This window comes from Python bivittatus, unplaced genomic scaffold (assembly GCF_059951505.1).
Source record: "Python bivittatus isolate LINGU-HERP-01145 unplaced genomic scaffold, Pbiv_v1 ctg000020_np1212, whole genome shotgun sequence".
Classification (NCBI taxonomy): Eukaryota; Metazoa; Chordata; class Lepidosauria; order Squamata; family Pythonidae; genus Python; species Python bivittatus.
Window position 1 is genome coordinate 69,518,729 of NW_028277030.1, and position 16,058 is coordinate 69,534,786.

A 16,058-nucleotide genomic window follows, 5' to 3' on the forward strand; every position below is an offset into this window, starting at 1 on the left:
AGGGCCATAAGCTTGATACCCAAGTAAGGCAGCCAAGTTATTTTGGCACCAGAGGCAGAAAATCCTACAAGCTCTTCTCCTGTTGCCTGGCAAACAAATAAAAGCAATTTGCTGCCCATTCAAGGGACCTGAAAAGAGCTGTCTGCCACCTCAGTTTGCTGAAAAGGTGAAATTAAGCAGAGGAGAGGCTAGGGCCTGTAGGCTGAAGATTTTTCCGGGGTGAGATGAAAGATTCAGGAGACTCATTGACTCATGAAGACCACATCAGTCCTCATGCTGAATTATTCTAGCCCCAGGGCACAAGGAGAGTGTAATGGCATGTGGGAATGACCTTGGGAGACAGGGGGAAGAGTCACAGCCAGGGCAGCGGTCAGATAAGAGGCAGTTTAGCCCGCAGAAGTAATGTGGGCATGGCAAATGTCTCAGAAGAGACCCTCCCTAGTTTCTTGGACTGTAAAGGCAACGGGAGGAGAAATGAGGCATGCTTCCTATCTGAATTACCTCACAAGGCTAACAGAGAGGTTCAAAGGCTCAGCAGAAGCAGAGTGAGGGCTCGTGGTGGAAGAAGACATTGTAATGTTACTGTGAATCTGCTGTAAGTTCTGTGCTGCAGGGAGAGGCTTTCTTCAGATGTTGGGCGCCCTGATTTGGCACTCCATAGACAAGATTCCTTCTGTGGAAGTCCAACAAGCTGATGAGCAGGTTTGGGCAGAATCAGTGTGATCCAGAAGAGGCACTCTAGCAAGAAAATCCCCTTACTACCTGATTTTTTTTTTTTATATATACCATCAAATCATGACCACTACCCACCCTCACTGTCTGGGCTACCATCCAGACTGTTTATCACTATTCTAGCACTGAATCAGCCATGAGGTAAGCTGCAGTCTGGACAAGTCACAGCATATCGTGCAATTACCAGGGTGGAAACATTTCTTATTTTGACATTTTATGCTATTGAATTTTGAGAGCTAAGGGCAGGTCATAACAGAGTGAAAGCTGCATCCCAAAAGATTTAAGTAAAAATCCTGTGAAAAATACTGATTATGCATACTTATCCTAACTGCTTATTAGGTACCCATTTCTAACTTTTTAATTACCAAGTAAAATTGACAGGAGAGTGGTTTATTCATTATCACCTTTTTCTATGCAATGTGTATAGAATATGTGAGAATCTTAATGCAAACATATTTTTAAAAGAATTTTTAATATGACATCACCCTGAGTAATGTTAAAGTTTAAGAATGAAGCTAGTCCAGACATTGTATTTCTCTAGTCCAGATGGCACATTGGAAGATTCAAAGGATCATCAGAAGCAAAGCACTGTTCATTGCAGAAGCTTATGTGATACTGCTATAAACTCTATGTACCACTGCTATGCATAATCAATTTTTACTCTGTAGGACTTAGAAGACTTACCTTAAATTGATTTTTCAGGCATTCAAACAAATGTTGAAATCATAACTGATAACATCTTGGAAAATTTCTAAAGTGAATGCTGAACCCAAAGGCTAGCAAGCTGTTGAAATTCACAAAAGCAGCCATTGTGTAATAAAAATGTGGATTGGATTAGAACAGAAGGAGAAAGGAGTAAAGAAGAAAACAGAAGGTCAACTGCAACCATTGCTTTTTCCAATTTATGTTGCTTCACCAGATTGGAGTTAGGATTGGGGTTCTTCTCTCCTTCTAGAGACCATCAAGATTAACTGCCCTGTGAGAAGAAGAAACAAAACATCACCACTGCCACCTCATTAAATAAAGATTGTTTTAACAGCACATTATTGGGTTACTATTCTTATGTCAACATTCTGTAAATCTTGCAAGCTGAAGATATTTAAGAAATTGCTTTGTGATAACTCAGCCCACCCCACCTAGTGGCAGCGTGACACTCTGGCAGTGACTTTCCAAGGTTTTAGTTTAGAGATGTGAGTGGCAGCATCATAACAAGGCACCAGGACATCAAAGTGACAGTGCCAAGACTCTGCAATCACTGTGCTTTGGGTGAGGAATGTTAAACCTTAGTGCTCAGGTCTTGTCTGTGCTGTTTACTAGCACTCTGGCTCAAACAAGCAGGAGCAGTTAAAGAGTTTGTTTGTTTGTTTGTTTTGCTTTCATGGGGGGGGAGGAGGGAGTTTTGTGATTCTAGTTTCGTGTAAACCCGAACTCATCCTTCAAATTCATGTTCATCTTTCTTCTAACTCAAATTTACTTGTTAGTCTGCTAGAATAAATTGTCCTGGGCCTGTTACCTTCCCCCATTCCCTCTGTTATCGTATTGGTCCTAGTTAACATGAAGTGTTTTATTGTGACACACCCAGTTTTGGAATTCTTCCTCTGTAATGTCTTTTTCAGTTCAACTGAAAAAAATTGCCTGGTCCTTTTCACAGAGCAATGTGTGTGACTGCTCATACAAGCACAAGATATTAGAGGAGTAGGGGAACTCTTATAGTTCTTTTCTTCCTGCGTCCAAAGTCTATTTCAATGACACATATAGACTACCAAATTTGACAAGTTTCTTTTCAAGGAACACTTAAATGTTGTGAGGGTGGAAGTGGGGAAAGCAATTACTAAGGCACCAAGAATTAAGGCATTTTTGGCATAGGGGTTGTAGATTCACCAAATAAGTATGGAAGGAGATATATACACCTCATTTGGAGCAACGGATTGTTGATATAGTTCAATTATATAGTTCAATTCAATGTTTGAATTATTATTTTTTCTACAGAGGGCAAGGAAGTTTTCAAGCAATATAGTCACTTTTTAAAAAAAAATCTGTGTATTTATATATTACAATTATAGTGTCCTGTTCAAATGACTCCTGGCAGTTTACAATAGGGTTTAAAAACAAAGTCACCCAAACAACTCAGCACAATCAAACTCTCAATGTCTGTTCAGACAATAATATTTTAACTACCTAGGGGAAGACTAATAGAAGGGTACCAAGTCCATTTCCAGTGCATCGAGGCCACAACAGAGAAGGATTGCTTTGAGATTCAATTCCCATTGAATTATCATAGGGATGGGATGGGCCAAGCACACTCTATCTGGACAAGATGATTCCTAAGGCACCCTGGAGCCAAGAAATATACAGCCAAGGAACATAGGTCAAAACCAGCACTTTGAAATGTTAACAAAATGTTATGGGCCTTTCTTCCTGTTGTCATCATCATCAAGGTCATCATCAACTTTGAAGTTATATTATATTATAAACTACTAATAAATATGTATATAGCATTTATTCTGTTCATTAGTTTGATGTTGTATAGGAGACAATATTCTTTATATAAAATCTGTCTACTAAACAATGGAATTTTAGAGTTACCAAACTGCTTACCCCAACAGAATTGGATGGCCTCCAAATTAGTCTAAGTCAATTTCCAATTTAGGACCCAAAGACAAGTATGGCTGAAGTATCATATAATAGAAAGAACCTTTTAAATTCATTTCTGCTTTTGTCTCAACTGGTAGAAGCACCTTATCTGGGCCCAGAAGCTAAGCAAAACCTTAGTACTTGAATGAGAGACTTCTCATCCAGGGAGTCCCAAGTCTGTAGGTTAGCCTGGGAAGTTAAAAAAAAAAAAAAAATTCTAGAAAAAGACAATGGCAAACTGCTGCCATATTGGAAGAAACTTAAAAGGAGATGTCCGGGAAGTCATCAGAAATCAAGTTGACTTGAAGGAAATTGTACCCAAAGAGCTCAAAACAAACTTTGTTTATTGCCCTAGTTAACATGCTTGCAATTGGATATCTGGTAATAGGAAATACTATTTATGATGGAAAAATTTTGCACATCAAGAGTAATTCCTCATTTTATTTATTACAGGCAGGGAGGAAGAATTGTTTAGCCCCTTTCTTCCCTAGGTTCCTTTGTAAAAGGTCATTACAGTAGGACATCACCAGGTAAACATCCTGACACACTGTAGGGTATCTAGTTGAGGAGTCCTTCTTCCATGGACTTCTGCATTTACCCACATTCCAGAAGGAAAGGTATTTTGGATTTCTCAGCAGCATGCAGAAGTAACAAACTTAATCTTGTGCCAATCCTGAATTGCAGGTCATAGCTGTATAACCATGTAGTTATGCACAGGAGGAAGATTTTAATAGGAACATCCTTTATTAAACCAAAGCAGCCAAATCTCTGGGTATAAAAATGGATTTATTGGAAAAGAGGAAACAAGAGAAAGCAGAAGAGACTCCCAAATAAAATAATACAGTCAATCAAGGCAAGCCAGTTACTTATTATTTGCATTAATAAGATCTTGGGTTTAAATACATGTTTTAAGAGAAGGGAATGCTCTGTAGCTCCTAAATAAAGGGCAAGATATAAATGTAATCAAAGTGGTATAAAAAAAGAAATAAGGAGATGAAACTATTGCTTAGAAAAGTAAACTGCAAAAAGAATACAGTTTTTAGAAATCAGTAGGTATTTTTCTGTCATGTACATGGTTCAGATCTATACATGCCATAGTGCTAGAATCAGGCACAAATTCACATTTTTGCATTTAGCCTTTTAAGTTTCCATTTGGAAATCTTCCTAAGCTGTGTTGTGTAGACACTTTCACCTGAAATAATTCCTGTTCCAGGTCCTCACTACTTCATCTCAAACACCTTCATCCATAGCTCATAGTTCAATGGAGCAGATGTTCTGAACGTGTTTCTGAAGTTTGAGTGTCCCCTGAGCATTTCAAAGAGCATTGCCTCCAACCCAGTAAGCTTTTCCACACACTTGTTTCCTACATCTAAAATGTGTATTTCCATTAGAGGCCTATGTGCTAATTTGTTTAGAAGCTAGCAAGCCTTGCAGAACTGTACCCACTGAAGAGGTAAAAGATCTCTGAATAAAAATGGAGGGGGCAAACTTCAAGATAATGAAGGGAAACTCTTTAAAATATTGACTGGACTAGATTACTGCTAGACGTATGAGCAATGCAGGATTCTGGGAAATACATTTAACCCATTAAAGAGGATATATTGAATAGCTACTTAACTATTTTAAAATAAAGCCTAGATAATTGAAAGGTATTCTGAGTTCATTTATCCACAATAACCATGGTTTCTATAACTGCTGTAATAATATATCCAAAATTATATATATTTTAGATAATTAATCTAGGTTTCTCCATATATGTATGTCTCTCTTGGTGTGTGTACAATTTCCTTATGCCTCAAATCTGTTTACATACTGTAGACTACTGAAGGCATGTAAATTGGAAATAGTCTGTCACTAAGACCTTTTCCCCTATTCTTTCAGGCATTTATTTATCTTATAATTGGCTGAAAATAATATGTCATTCCTATTCCAAATGGAAGAAAAAGAGGCTGAGGTTGAGCGCCACTGCCTTTCTGAGTAATTGATCCAACTTTCAAACGTTTCTTCTTGTTAAAATTGTTTTTTTGATATTCAACTGGAATTTCCATTTTTCTCTGTCCTACACAATGAAGAACAGATGTTCACCTTCTATCATGGGACAGCCTTTCAGGTACCTGAAGACAGCTGTCAGACTGTCAAACTGTTCCCACTCAGTCCCATCTTCTCAAGGTTAAACATCCCCAATCCCTTCATTCCTATTGAATTATGTAGCCTTGATCACATTTCCCCAATGTTCTTTTGACCAATCATAATCCAGCTATTCTAGGGGAGGATAAATCCCTGGTTTTTGTTGTTGATTTTTAAAAAATTTTTGATATTATTTCCTTATTTATTTTAATACCTTTTACAACAAATAATACACAAAACCTAAAAAGATGACAATATAAAAAAACAAGAAAAACCAATAATATCTAAACAAAATAAGTCCTTCCCTCCCTCCCTCCCTCCCTCCCTCCCTCCTTCCTTCCTTCCTTCCTTCCTTCCTTCCTTCCTTCCTTCCTTCCTTCCTTCCTTCCTTCCGTTCTGTTATTTTTTTCTTGATTTTTGTTGTAATTTTTATGCAGTTTTTCTGCAGGGATGATAATGGAGAAATAAGGATCTTCAGCAAGATCACTGGGTGAATGATTGATGCAGCTTTTACCATCACCACCCTTTTTATCTCTTCATATCCCACCTCATCCTAGGGACCCTGTTCAAGTACTGCCTCACTTCCATTAAAAGGGTTGTTATCTGTGTTCCAAGGACACTGCTGAGAAGGAGAGAGCTCCCTGCCATTGCAATAGGAAACAAATGATCTAAAGCAAGATTGCTGCAAAATAAGAATATTGCTTGGAGCAGGGGGAATAAGTGTAACAGGTATATGTACATATGTAGCCCTCAGAGACACAAACGTTGTTCATCCTGCCCTGTTTTTAACTGTTCAACTGATAATATTTATGGCAGGGGGAGAGAGAGAGAGAGAAGATTTACAGTTGCTGTTGCTTCTTCCTCCTTAAATATACGTTTGATAGTGCCTATGTATGTGGAATCTGTAAACTTACCCATACTGCTGTAGATGTTTGAATAAACAGAGTTGTTAAATGCATGGATATCTTTTATAGACTGTGTGTATGCATGGGACCTTGCATATTTGAACTCTACTTGGAACTCATTCATTCACTTAAAAAACCACAAAGACACAAAGAATTGAACATAAATCAGTCTTGGATATATCATGGACTGAGATGCCTTTCTTTGTATTAGCTATACAAATATGAGAACTGCTGAGTTTTGGCCAATTAACACAGCCATATTTTGCTCAGAACCCAACCTGAAACAACATGTACAGGCTTCAGCTGGTTGATTTCTTACAGGCTCAGTTTACAGTTCAATCTGTAGTTTTGCCATTTGGCAAGTATGCCAATTATCTGTGTTGAGATTCACAGATAAATTGTGTGAGCCAGATGCATTAATATGTGGTTTTGTTAGGACTGGCAAAACCTAAACAGTTTGCTAGGCATTACAGAGGTGGAATCTTCCAGCTTTTTTTTTTTTGGTGAAAGAAAGTCATTGGAAACTTCTCTAGGTAAGTGGGAAAAAGGACTTCTTGATTTCATTCATTTAAAAATATTTTTAAAGACAAAAGCCTTGCCAAGACAGCATATACATAGTACTTTCCCATGTTTTGGCTAAAACTGCTTTTGCTCCCTAACAATTACTTGAGAAATTTTAAGTGGAAAAATTGCAGGCAATAAAGGGTTAAGTAATTATAGCCCTCACTATTTTTTTCTGTTCCAGATGGCTGTCAGGTTGCTGCAAGTTTGAGCAAATAGTCAACTTCTCTTTCTCATCCCAAAAGATACATTATCTACTGTAAAATATTTCATTTGGCTTGAGATGAGTGATGATTTAGGGCAATCTTCCTCAGCCTGGCACCTTTTATAGGTGCTGAAGTATGGCTATCATAATCCTCATCTAACAGAGGTGACTGGAGATGTTGGAGGGACCCAGGGTGGGGGTGGGGACAACAACTAGTTTAGGCAGTTCCCACTGCATTGAGCTGTAAACACCTTCCACAGCTTTTAGAGGTCTACTTTAGATGAAATCGGTGATTACTACTTTTGCCCTGCTCAGTTCTTCTGTTAATGGAAAGAGCTAGAATCAGAAACAGGAAGCCTTTAAAAAAAATCTTGATATCGACAGTAAAATTTAAATTAAAACTGTTTCAGGAAGTTTTTTAAATTGGTGATAAAAATCTGCCAATTTATCACCGATTTAAAAATCTTCCAAATGCATAGCTGCAAAAATTCTGTGGTAAAAACTTGAATAAAAATACACCATTCTGACACATAAAGGTATACAAAGGGTTTTAATGAGATTCAAAGTACTGAAATTAAGGAAAGTATTAGGTACACCATTAAAGTTAGCCATTTAGCAGTACAGTACATAATATACTTATAAGGATAATAAAATACCTGACACACACTTTGGGAAGTATTTGGTGATCCTTACATATTCTTGTTTCTGACCTCTCCAGATCCTATGTAGTATAAACAGTTGCACACTTTATTTTGGCCTTTAATTCATCTCTCTTTTCTGTGAATGGGGGGAAAAAACTGAGTACAGCTAAGGCTGAAATTGTACGCTTAGCTGACAATATGCCCCACTGAAATTGCTTCAGAGTAAACACACTCAGCATTATATTGTCAGCAAAATTAAAAGTGATGGAAAAGGCGTTTGTCAACACTGGTGAGCAAAGCAGGTGATGGAGGTGCCCCATCCTTTCTAATCTTGATCACTATTTACCACAATGGTTGGTCTGAACAGAAGTAAACATATAACTTTTTAAAGATGAACACAGTTTTTTTTCTACATCATCAGGAACCTTTGTTTATGAGGAATATCAGTTGTGTGGAAGGGTGTAACTGAGCAGCCCAATGCTGAAAACTAAGAGTGAGGAATGAACAGATTTATGGTTAAGGGGCTCAGGTCACACAAGTTAGCCTCGGCAGGCTTAGAACTAACAAGACTTTTTTTAAAAATAATTTTATTAGAGTTTACAAATATAAATGACTAATACAAACTAAAGAAAATATAAAAAAGAAAAGAAAAAGAAAGATTAATTCAAAATGAGAAAAATGAGTCAGGAAGATACACTAAGGAGAGAGAAAGAGAGAAAGATGAGTTCAATCAAAAGAAGTTGCACTCTTGAACAAGGGTGCTGTCAAACTGCTAGCCTGATCCATTCTCTCCAGAGCAGTTCCTGCTTGTTGTTGCTCCACAGCCAGTTCTGCTAGTCTACTATGACCCATGGGAACGTGGGGTCTCACTTCCAGAAGGTATAACTTGCCACACTAAGAATATTTTATTGTTCCTATTTTTAAAATGTAAGTTACCCAGAGTCATCTGGGAGTCTTGAAATTGCTTGAGAGAGGGGGAGACCACTGTGTAGGATGTGTGATAAATGAGGCCCATTCAAAAGAAACCAATGCTCAAATTTAGCCAACACAGCATTACCAATATTACTTTAGATATTGTGATGTGGTGTGCACTAACTGAAAGGCAACACACAGAACAATGGAATGTGTAGATGATTAAAAGTGAAACATGAATTTGGGAGCAAATGTGAAACGCCCAAAGATCCTAACTAAAGTTGCTGTAAGCTTCTCACAGACCTAACCTTAAAATGTTACTATTTTAACCAAACCAAAAACTACATTTACAAGACCTTGAAAATTTTGCTTTAGAGCCAAAAAGTAACTTGGCTGACATAAGTGTAATGGTATGTGGGAATGACTTTGGGAGACAGGGGGAAGAGCTGCAGCCAGGTCAGACAAGAGGCAGCTTAACCCACAACAGGAATGCGGACATGGCGAATGTCGCAGAAGGGACCCTCCCTAGTTTCTTGGGCTGTAAAGATGATGGGGGGGAAATGCGCTTTCAGACTTGCAAGATTCTGTTAATGTAACCCTACAATAAAGTAGAATTAGTTCATCTGCACCTGCTTCTTGCCTGGACTATTTCGCAAGGCTGACAATAGGTGAAAAGGTACCACAGGCTGCTCCACCCAAAGAAGAAAGAAAGAAAGATGACTTAGCTCAGAACATCAAAGGTGACCCAAAGCTGAGCTGGCTGCTGGAATGCAAAACATTGTCAAGGAAATCTAAACAACAGCTCTAATGCTTAGCAAAGCAGAGATTAAAGTTCTATGGCAATAGGTGTCAGTTTGTAATCATGATGATTCCAAAATATCAAATCATGTTGCAACATCACAATGCAAGCTTCACCCTTGGGACTTGCATTGCAATGCCTCATGTAACTAGGTAAGGGGCAGAATACGTGTTGTGATGCCACAATAAATGTTTCATCACTTGTCCCCCTGCCTATCGTGGATGCCGATAAATGTATGCAGTATGAACGTAGATGCTTGCTTCTTTATGCTGCTTTTTTGAAAATGTGTTGCAAGATTAAAGAAATAAATTTATCAAAAGCACTGCAGTTACAAAGCATAATAATAGAAATTGTTAGAAAGAAAAGCTTAACATTTTGGTGGTAGGAATTAAAAAGGTAAAGAAGGAAACCCAATCAAATCCTGAAAAATCTCTTGAGAATCAGTAGGCAGGAAAAAAATGGGAAATGAGGCATATTACTTCCAAATGTTTTCAGCTTCAGGCAGAGACATATATAGAGATAAATTGTTTCCCCAATCAAATGAAACAGATCTTTATTTCTCATGATGGAGGAGGAACTGGAAATGGGGGAGGTAGATTTGCTTTTCTTTGCATTGGTGTGATGAATGGCAGTTTCTGCTCCATGCATTCATTGAAGCCCAACTTTGCAAAACCACATTAAAAACATAGACCCTCCATGTGCAGGTAAATGTAGCAACCACACTAGAGTCAGTGTGGGAACAGATGGGTGATTACAGGCTGGAGTGGCAAGGATGAAACCAGACCCAATACAATTCAAGTCCTAAGTCTGGACTCTGGGAAGATTGTAAAGATCAGAGAAAGGTAGCTGATTTTGCCAGCCACTGCAGTCACAAGCGTAGCTTTAATTTTATCTGTGGTCAAGCCATTTATGTTAACATGCACATGCAGGTATCTTCAAATACTGGGAACGAATATCCTCCTTCTCAATCAGAATTTGTTTTCAGTTTCCAAACGTTGGGATTCTCCCACGTAAGAACAGCAGTCAGTTTTGAAAGAGATGCATGTGGCATTTTAAGACTTGTTAAATGAAAATATGTTTGCATTTATTTGACCCAGAGCACTCACGCATACACATATAAAGGAAATACAAATGTAAGGATGCGAAATCTCACCCAGGTTTTTATTTTTGTTTTGTTTCATTTTTTGTTTTGAGTAGCCAACATTGGCAGCACTGTTTTCATAAATGCAGAACATAAGGCTATATCTGCACCTAAAAAAAGAGATGTTGAGGAGCAGGAGGAGAAAGTGCACTTCACTGAGAAATAAAGGGTGATTTTGACACTATAATTCAGAGGCAACAACTATAGTTTAGCTGATTATTTAACATTAATAAAGGACTGAAGGCACTGAAATTCCCTTTTTCTTATATCATCCAAAGTAGCCATCGTAAGACGTGTAAAATACAATAAAAAACAAGAAGCATGGATAAAAATAATGAGAAATAATAAAGTTTGATTTAATTGATTTTGATCAAAATGCAATTAACACATTCCTTTATTAGTCCCTATGTATTTTTCTCTAGATCCAAAAGTTGCAGTTCAGTGGCAACCTCAGGAAGGTTCACATGGGGCACCCAAGGATTTGATGCAATCATAAATGTTTCATTCTTGTGATAAAAGAAATGAAGCTCTTTGACATATGAAATGTATAAATCAGTAACTTGTCTTGTTTCACTCTTAGTGAGATGAATACATTTAATATGTGGAGCAAAGTGTCAAGATTAAGATATTAGCCTGGGCAGTTTCTGCTTCCTAGAATTAATGGGAGTAGAAAGATCATAAGGCGAGAGAGAAAGGGGGGTGGGGAGAACTTCCAGTTTCCCATTAAGAGATGATCTCATCTTTTATGTAGTAAAACTGTATAACAAAATGTATGTTTATGTTCTATTTCTATCTTTGATCTAGATCTTTACCTGGAGGTTTTTGTCCTCTTTGGGATTTGTCAGACATGCCTGTTGTTAATTCTTTGGGATTCAAATCATCTACAAGGAACTGAACTGATGGACCTTCATACTTCAGATGACCATATTTGCTTTAGGAGCTGTCTAGGTCCTGGCATTCGGAGGTTGCCGGAAAAAATATAGACCATATAGAAGCTTTCAGAATGGTATATACATCTTCCCTTATGCTCTCAGACCAGACAGATACAGGTGTTACATTGCTATGCCCCATGTATGGAGTTTTACATGACTTCCACTCCCTCCTGAGGGGGATGGGATTTATTTCTCTAGGAAAATGTCTGTGGTAGACTCTTTAGGTTAAGAAAGCTCTTTATGGCAAATATTTAAATAGTTTGTGGGGGAAAGCTGACATTTAATAAGAGGTGTATAGTCAAGAGAATAGTCTTCAGTATATATTTTAAAACAACAATTGTGATTGTAATAAGATGATAATAGGGTTGGGTGGGATAAAGTTGGAGTATAAAAACAGGGGCGTGTGGTTGCTCCTCCTATTTTTCAATTCCTGATTCCTAAATAGCTGTCATTACATAAAACATGAAATAGATTATAAAATTTGGGTGATATATCCTTTTGCCCTGGACATATCAATTTTAAAGAACATTCTCTTCAGAAGAAACCCACATATTTTAAAAGGGGGTGACAGGGTTTCTTCAGGTCACAAAGGCTAGTTCTGTCTCCATCTCCCTTCTGATGTACCCCCCTGTTCAATGCTTGCCTAGTGCACAGCTGTAAGAAGTTCATCTGCAGAGAGGGGCTACACACTCCAATAACATCTCTCTCCTCACTTTGGCCAGTTCTTAACATTCAAATTACCTTTAAGAACTTAAGGTTGTAAATTATGATATCAAGAACAGAGCAACCACAGCTGCATGCTTTTGATCAAAACATTTATTTATTTATTTATTTATTTATTTATTTATTTATCAATCAAATTTACGTGGCCACCCATCTCACAAAAAGTGACTTTTCTATCTGGGTTCTCAGATAGATAAAATTCATGGCTGACTTACAGTCCAACTCTCTGCTTATTTATTCAGCAGTATCTGATTAAATCAGCGAGACTCATTCACACGGAACTGTGCAGAAGATTGCCACTCTCACACATGGTGATTATTCTCTTAACATCAGCCAAGGAAAACATATTGATCATTTAAAAATCCTAAGAAATCCTACCAAAAATGTTTCAGTCCTCTCACTGCTTACCCATTATATAGATCCAGTTAGGACTGTCTATACCTTCAATGTGAAGCTTCAGTTTGAACACGATTCAGTTAAACTGTCACTTCAAATCACATCTTGAATTCAACTTGTTGAATCCAATGCCTTCAAATTAATTAGTGAACATTCATTGAAGCTCTGTACATGCATACATACATGTTTATTTAATCAAAGCTTAAAATAAATTGATTTATATTGTAAATTGGATCATGGCTGACTGGCCAACCCTTTGGGCCAACCCAAAACCCTGATTTTGTATTGTTAGCTAGTTAAGATATACATCCCCATTCCAGTTTGTACCTGCACTGTAAAAGACAAAGAATAGTTAAGAAATGATGAAAAACAGAGCTTACATCCTAAGTGACAGGAATAAAACTGGAGCAAGACATGGCTAGAGTCCTGATTACTTCACCAGTGCTTAAAAAGTTGGGAAAAATGGATTTAACTAGCCTTTAAGAAACATAATAAACACCTGCTCAATTATTGAAGTGTTCCTCTTTCATTCCAGTAATCTGTCTCTAAATGTTTGTGCACTAAATCCAGATGCCATTATATCCACTGATTGTTGTGAAGAGTTAGCACTGCTTGATAACCCTCACCTTGATGAATCTTGCTTTTGCCAGATTGCAATTTGGCTGACAATGCACCAGAAAAAAGTCTGTTTCAGACCACAGAATTTTATCCTAACTCCGCCCATAAGCCACAACACAAGGAAGCTTTGTGTTTCTGCAGGTGAGGCCTGCACACATAGGGCTCTCTGAAATTATTATTTTTTTGCTTCAGTAATTACTGCTGCAAGAAAAACATCTCTGTAACCTCCCTGCCCTCAAAGTCCAAAAAATATGTAGCCACATGGGATTCTTTTTCTTGTACACATTGATGCCACGTTTCTTGTTGAGACCGTAAGTGCACTAAAGGGTCTGCTTTCTCTTAAAAATAGTCAATACCATTAGCATCATATCTTCATCTAAAGCTGACTGTCTCCAAGCAAGCATGAAATTATTTCTTCGGGTTGTAAGATACTAGAAACTCTTTACAATCTTGATACTTTTTATGCAGTCTAAAATATTGTTTCAGCCCATCTTTTTATTTTTCTCACATTAAAGGCTAGGTATTTAAGCAAACTGATGCAAATTCCTCTTAACTAAAACGCAATGGCTGAGGCTTTACTGTGTTGAAATCAAATGGTGCTCTTTGAAGAAAAAAAAAAAACCCTTAAACCCTAATGCATATAAACTCTAAACTAGTCAAAACAAGTCTTGCCTACCAATGAAGCTGACACTCAAAAAGAAGCCTGAAGTATCTATGAGTGAGAGGCAGTTTGATTATTCTTTTGTCATGTATGTGCAAAGGAAAACACCAAGGAAGTATTCTAAAGAAAACAAAGTCATTTGGAAGCAGTTCTTGCAGTTGGAATTGTACAAGTTATAGCATAGAAGGTTGGGGAAAAAATTGGAAGCCACATTAATTTAGTTTTTTGGTTTATTGTTTGTTAGAAAACAAATAATAAACCAATTGTTTGTTAGTCAACAAGTTGAGAAACCACATTTTAACAGCATGCCTATGGATGATGATGTGAATAATGTTGGATTTAGATTAAGGAGCTCTGGATTCAGATGCTGCTTAGACACATTTTGGAGGACACAAGATACAAGTAAACCAAAGAAGTCAACATCTCTTCTGTAGTTCTTATTTCTTTCTACCTCCCATACTACAGAAGAAGATCTTTATATATACATGCACAGGACATTACTTTCTTAGATGAGTAAAAGGTGTGCAAACAACATTTACCCCATGGGATGGCAGAATAATGACAATTGCAGGAGACTTAGCAAAGCTCTGGGCTATGTTACAATGCATCATACTGACAACTGTTCTCCTTGAACTGCACAGGTCACTGAAAGGACTACATAAAATGCACACTTCCACTTTTCCATATGTGAAAGACACCCAGAGTCAAAACTCCACAAATGGCAAAGCCATGCATTAAGAGTGACTCAACAAAGGCCAAGCAACTATCTTGTTGGCTTCAGCAAATCATTTTTTTTTAAAAGCAGGCTACCTGAGCAATGGATACAATCTTGTGTGCTCTTAAAAGTGTAGATGGGCCAATCCTTAGTTTTGCTATCTATCTATATGCAAGAACTAGTAGTTATAAATTGGCCACAATACATTTAACTTGTATTTAGGAGAAGGTATAAAGTTCTGGAATATTTTTTCCAGTAGAGTTGTGGTGACAAGATGAGAGTTTGAAAAACTGGAATGGCTAAAATAATTTTCAAACTTGAGTTTTTGAATTTCTTGAGAGTAGGGGATTTCTTCCTTGATTATTGTGATGTATGAAGAACCAAATTATACTGGAGCAGTCCCCTCTTCAACTGAAAATTGTAGAGGAACAAGAACCTCTTTGTGTGATTCAGGGCTACACAACTTTTGGCAGCTATAGAATTTTAAAACGGTATTGTATGTGTTCTCATAAATTTCAGGGGCTTGCTGATTTTCAAAATGGCTGCTGTGGTGGGTATGGCAAGTCACAGAGCACCCATTACCAGAAGGCAATGAGGTTGCTGACTGCCATCTTATCTGGTCTTTCTGGGTATTCTAACAATCTACAATTTGCATTTGCCTTTTTTCCTGATGGTAGGCTATGGCAATCCACCATTTCTGTTATGCCATCATGGTTTATAAAGGAGCCCAGCAACATTCTTGTAAGTAAGTAAGTAAAAATAACATTAAAATCAGATAAGACAGGAGTCCAGGAATGCCATAGATTATGCCCAGAAGCATTTTGCTCCCTCCAGGCACCTTTATGCTTATTCTGATTGGATTCCATTATGATGACTTTTTGTGGTTGGAGGCTCTGAAGCTTCTCATTCATACCAAAATAAGCCACTTCACTATATCTGACAGAATTGTTGATTGGCCAGAAGTCAGAACTGGGATTGTTTGTTAAAAAAATCCACAGCTAGAGCTTTTCTGCCTCTTGGGTTAGCCAATAACAAAACCACCAGCAATATTTTAACAACAGAGACAAGTGTTCCTCTTTCTTCTCCAATCTTCCAGTTTCAACTGGAAATAACACAGCTCATTTTCCCCTTCCCTTTTAGGGTACACCAAAGTCAAATGTTGGTTTATGGAGGAACTCAGTTCAGATTGGCATGTCAAATGTGAAAGTTCTTGGTCACTCCTATCTGCATTCTGTTGTTCGAGTCACGCAGAGCTAGTTCTGCTGCCATACTTTCTGCAACGCATTGGCTCTGAATTACACATGGTTCATTCTGACAGCTGCTTTAATATTCTTCCTTCTTTTTCTAGACTCAGCA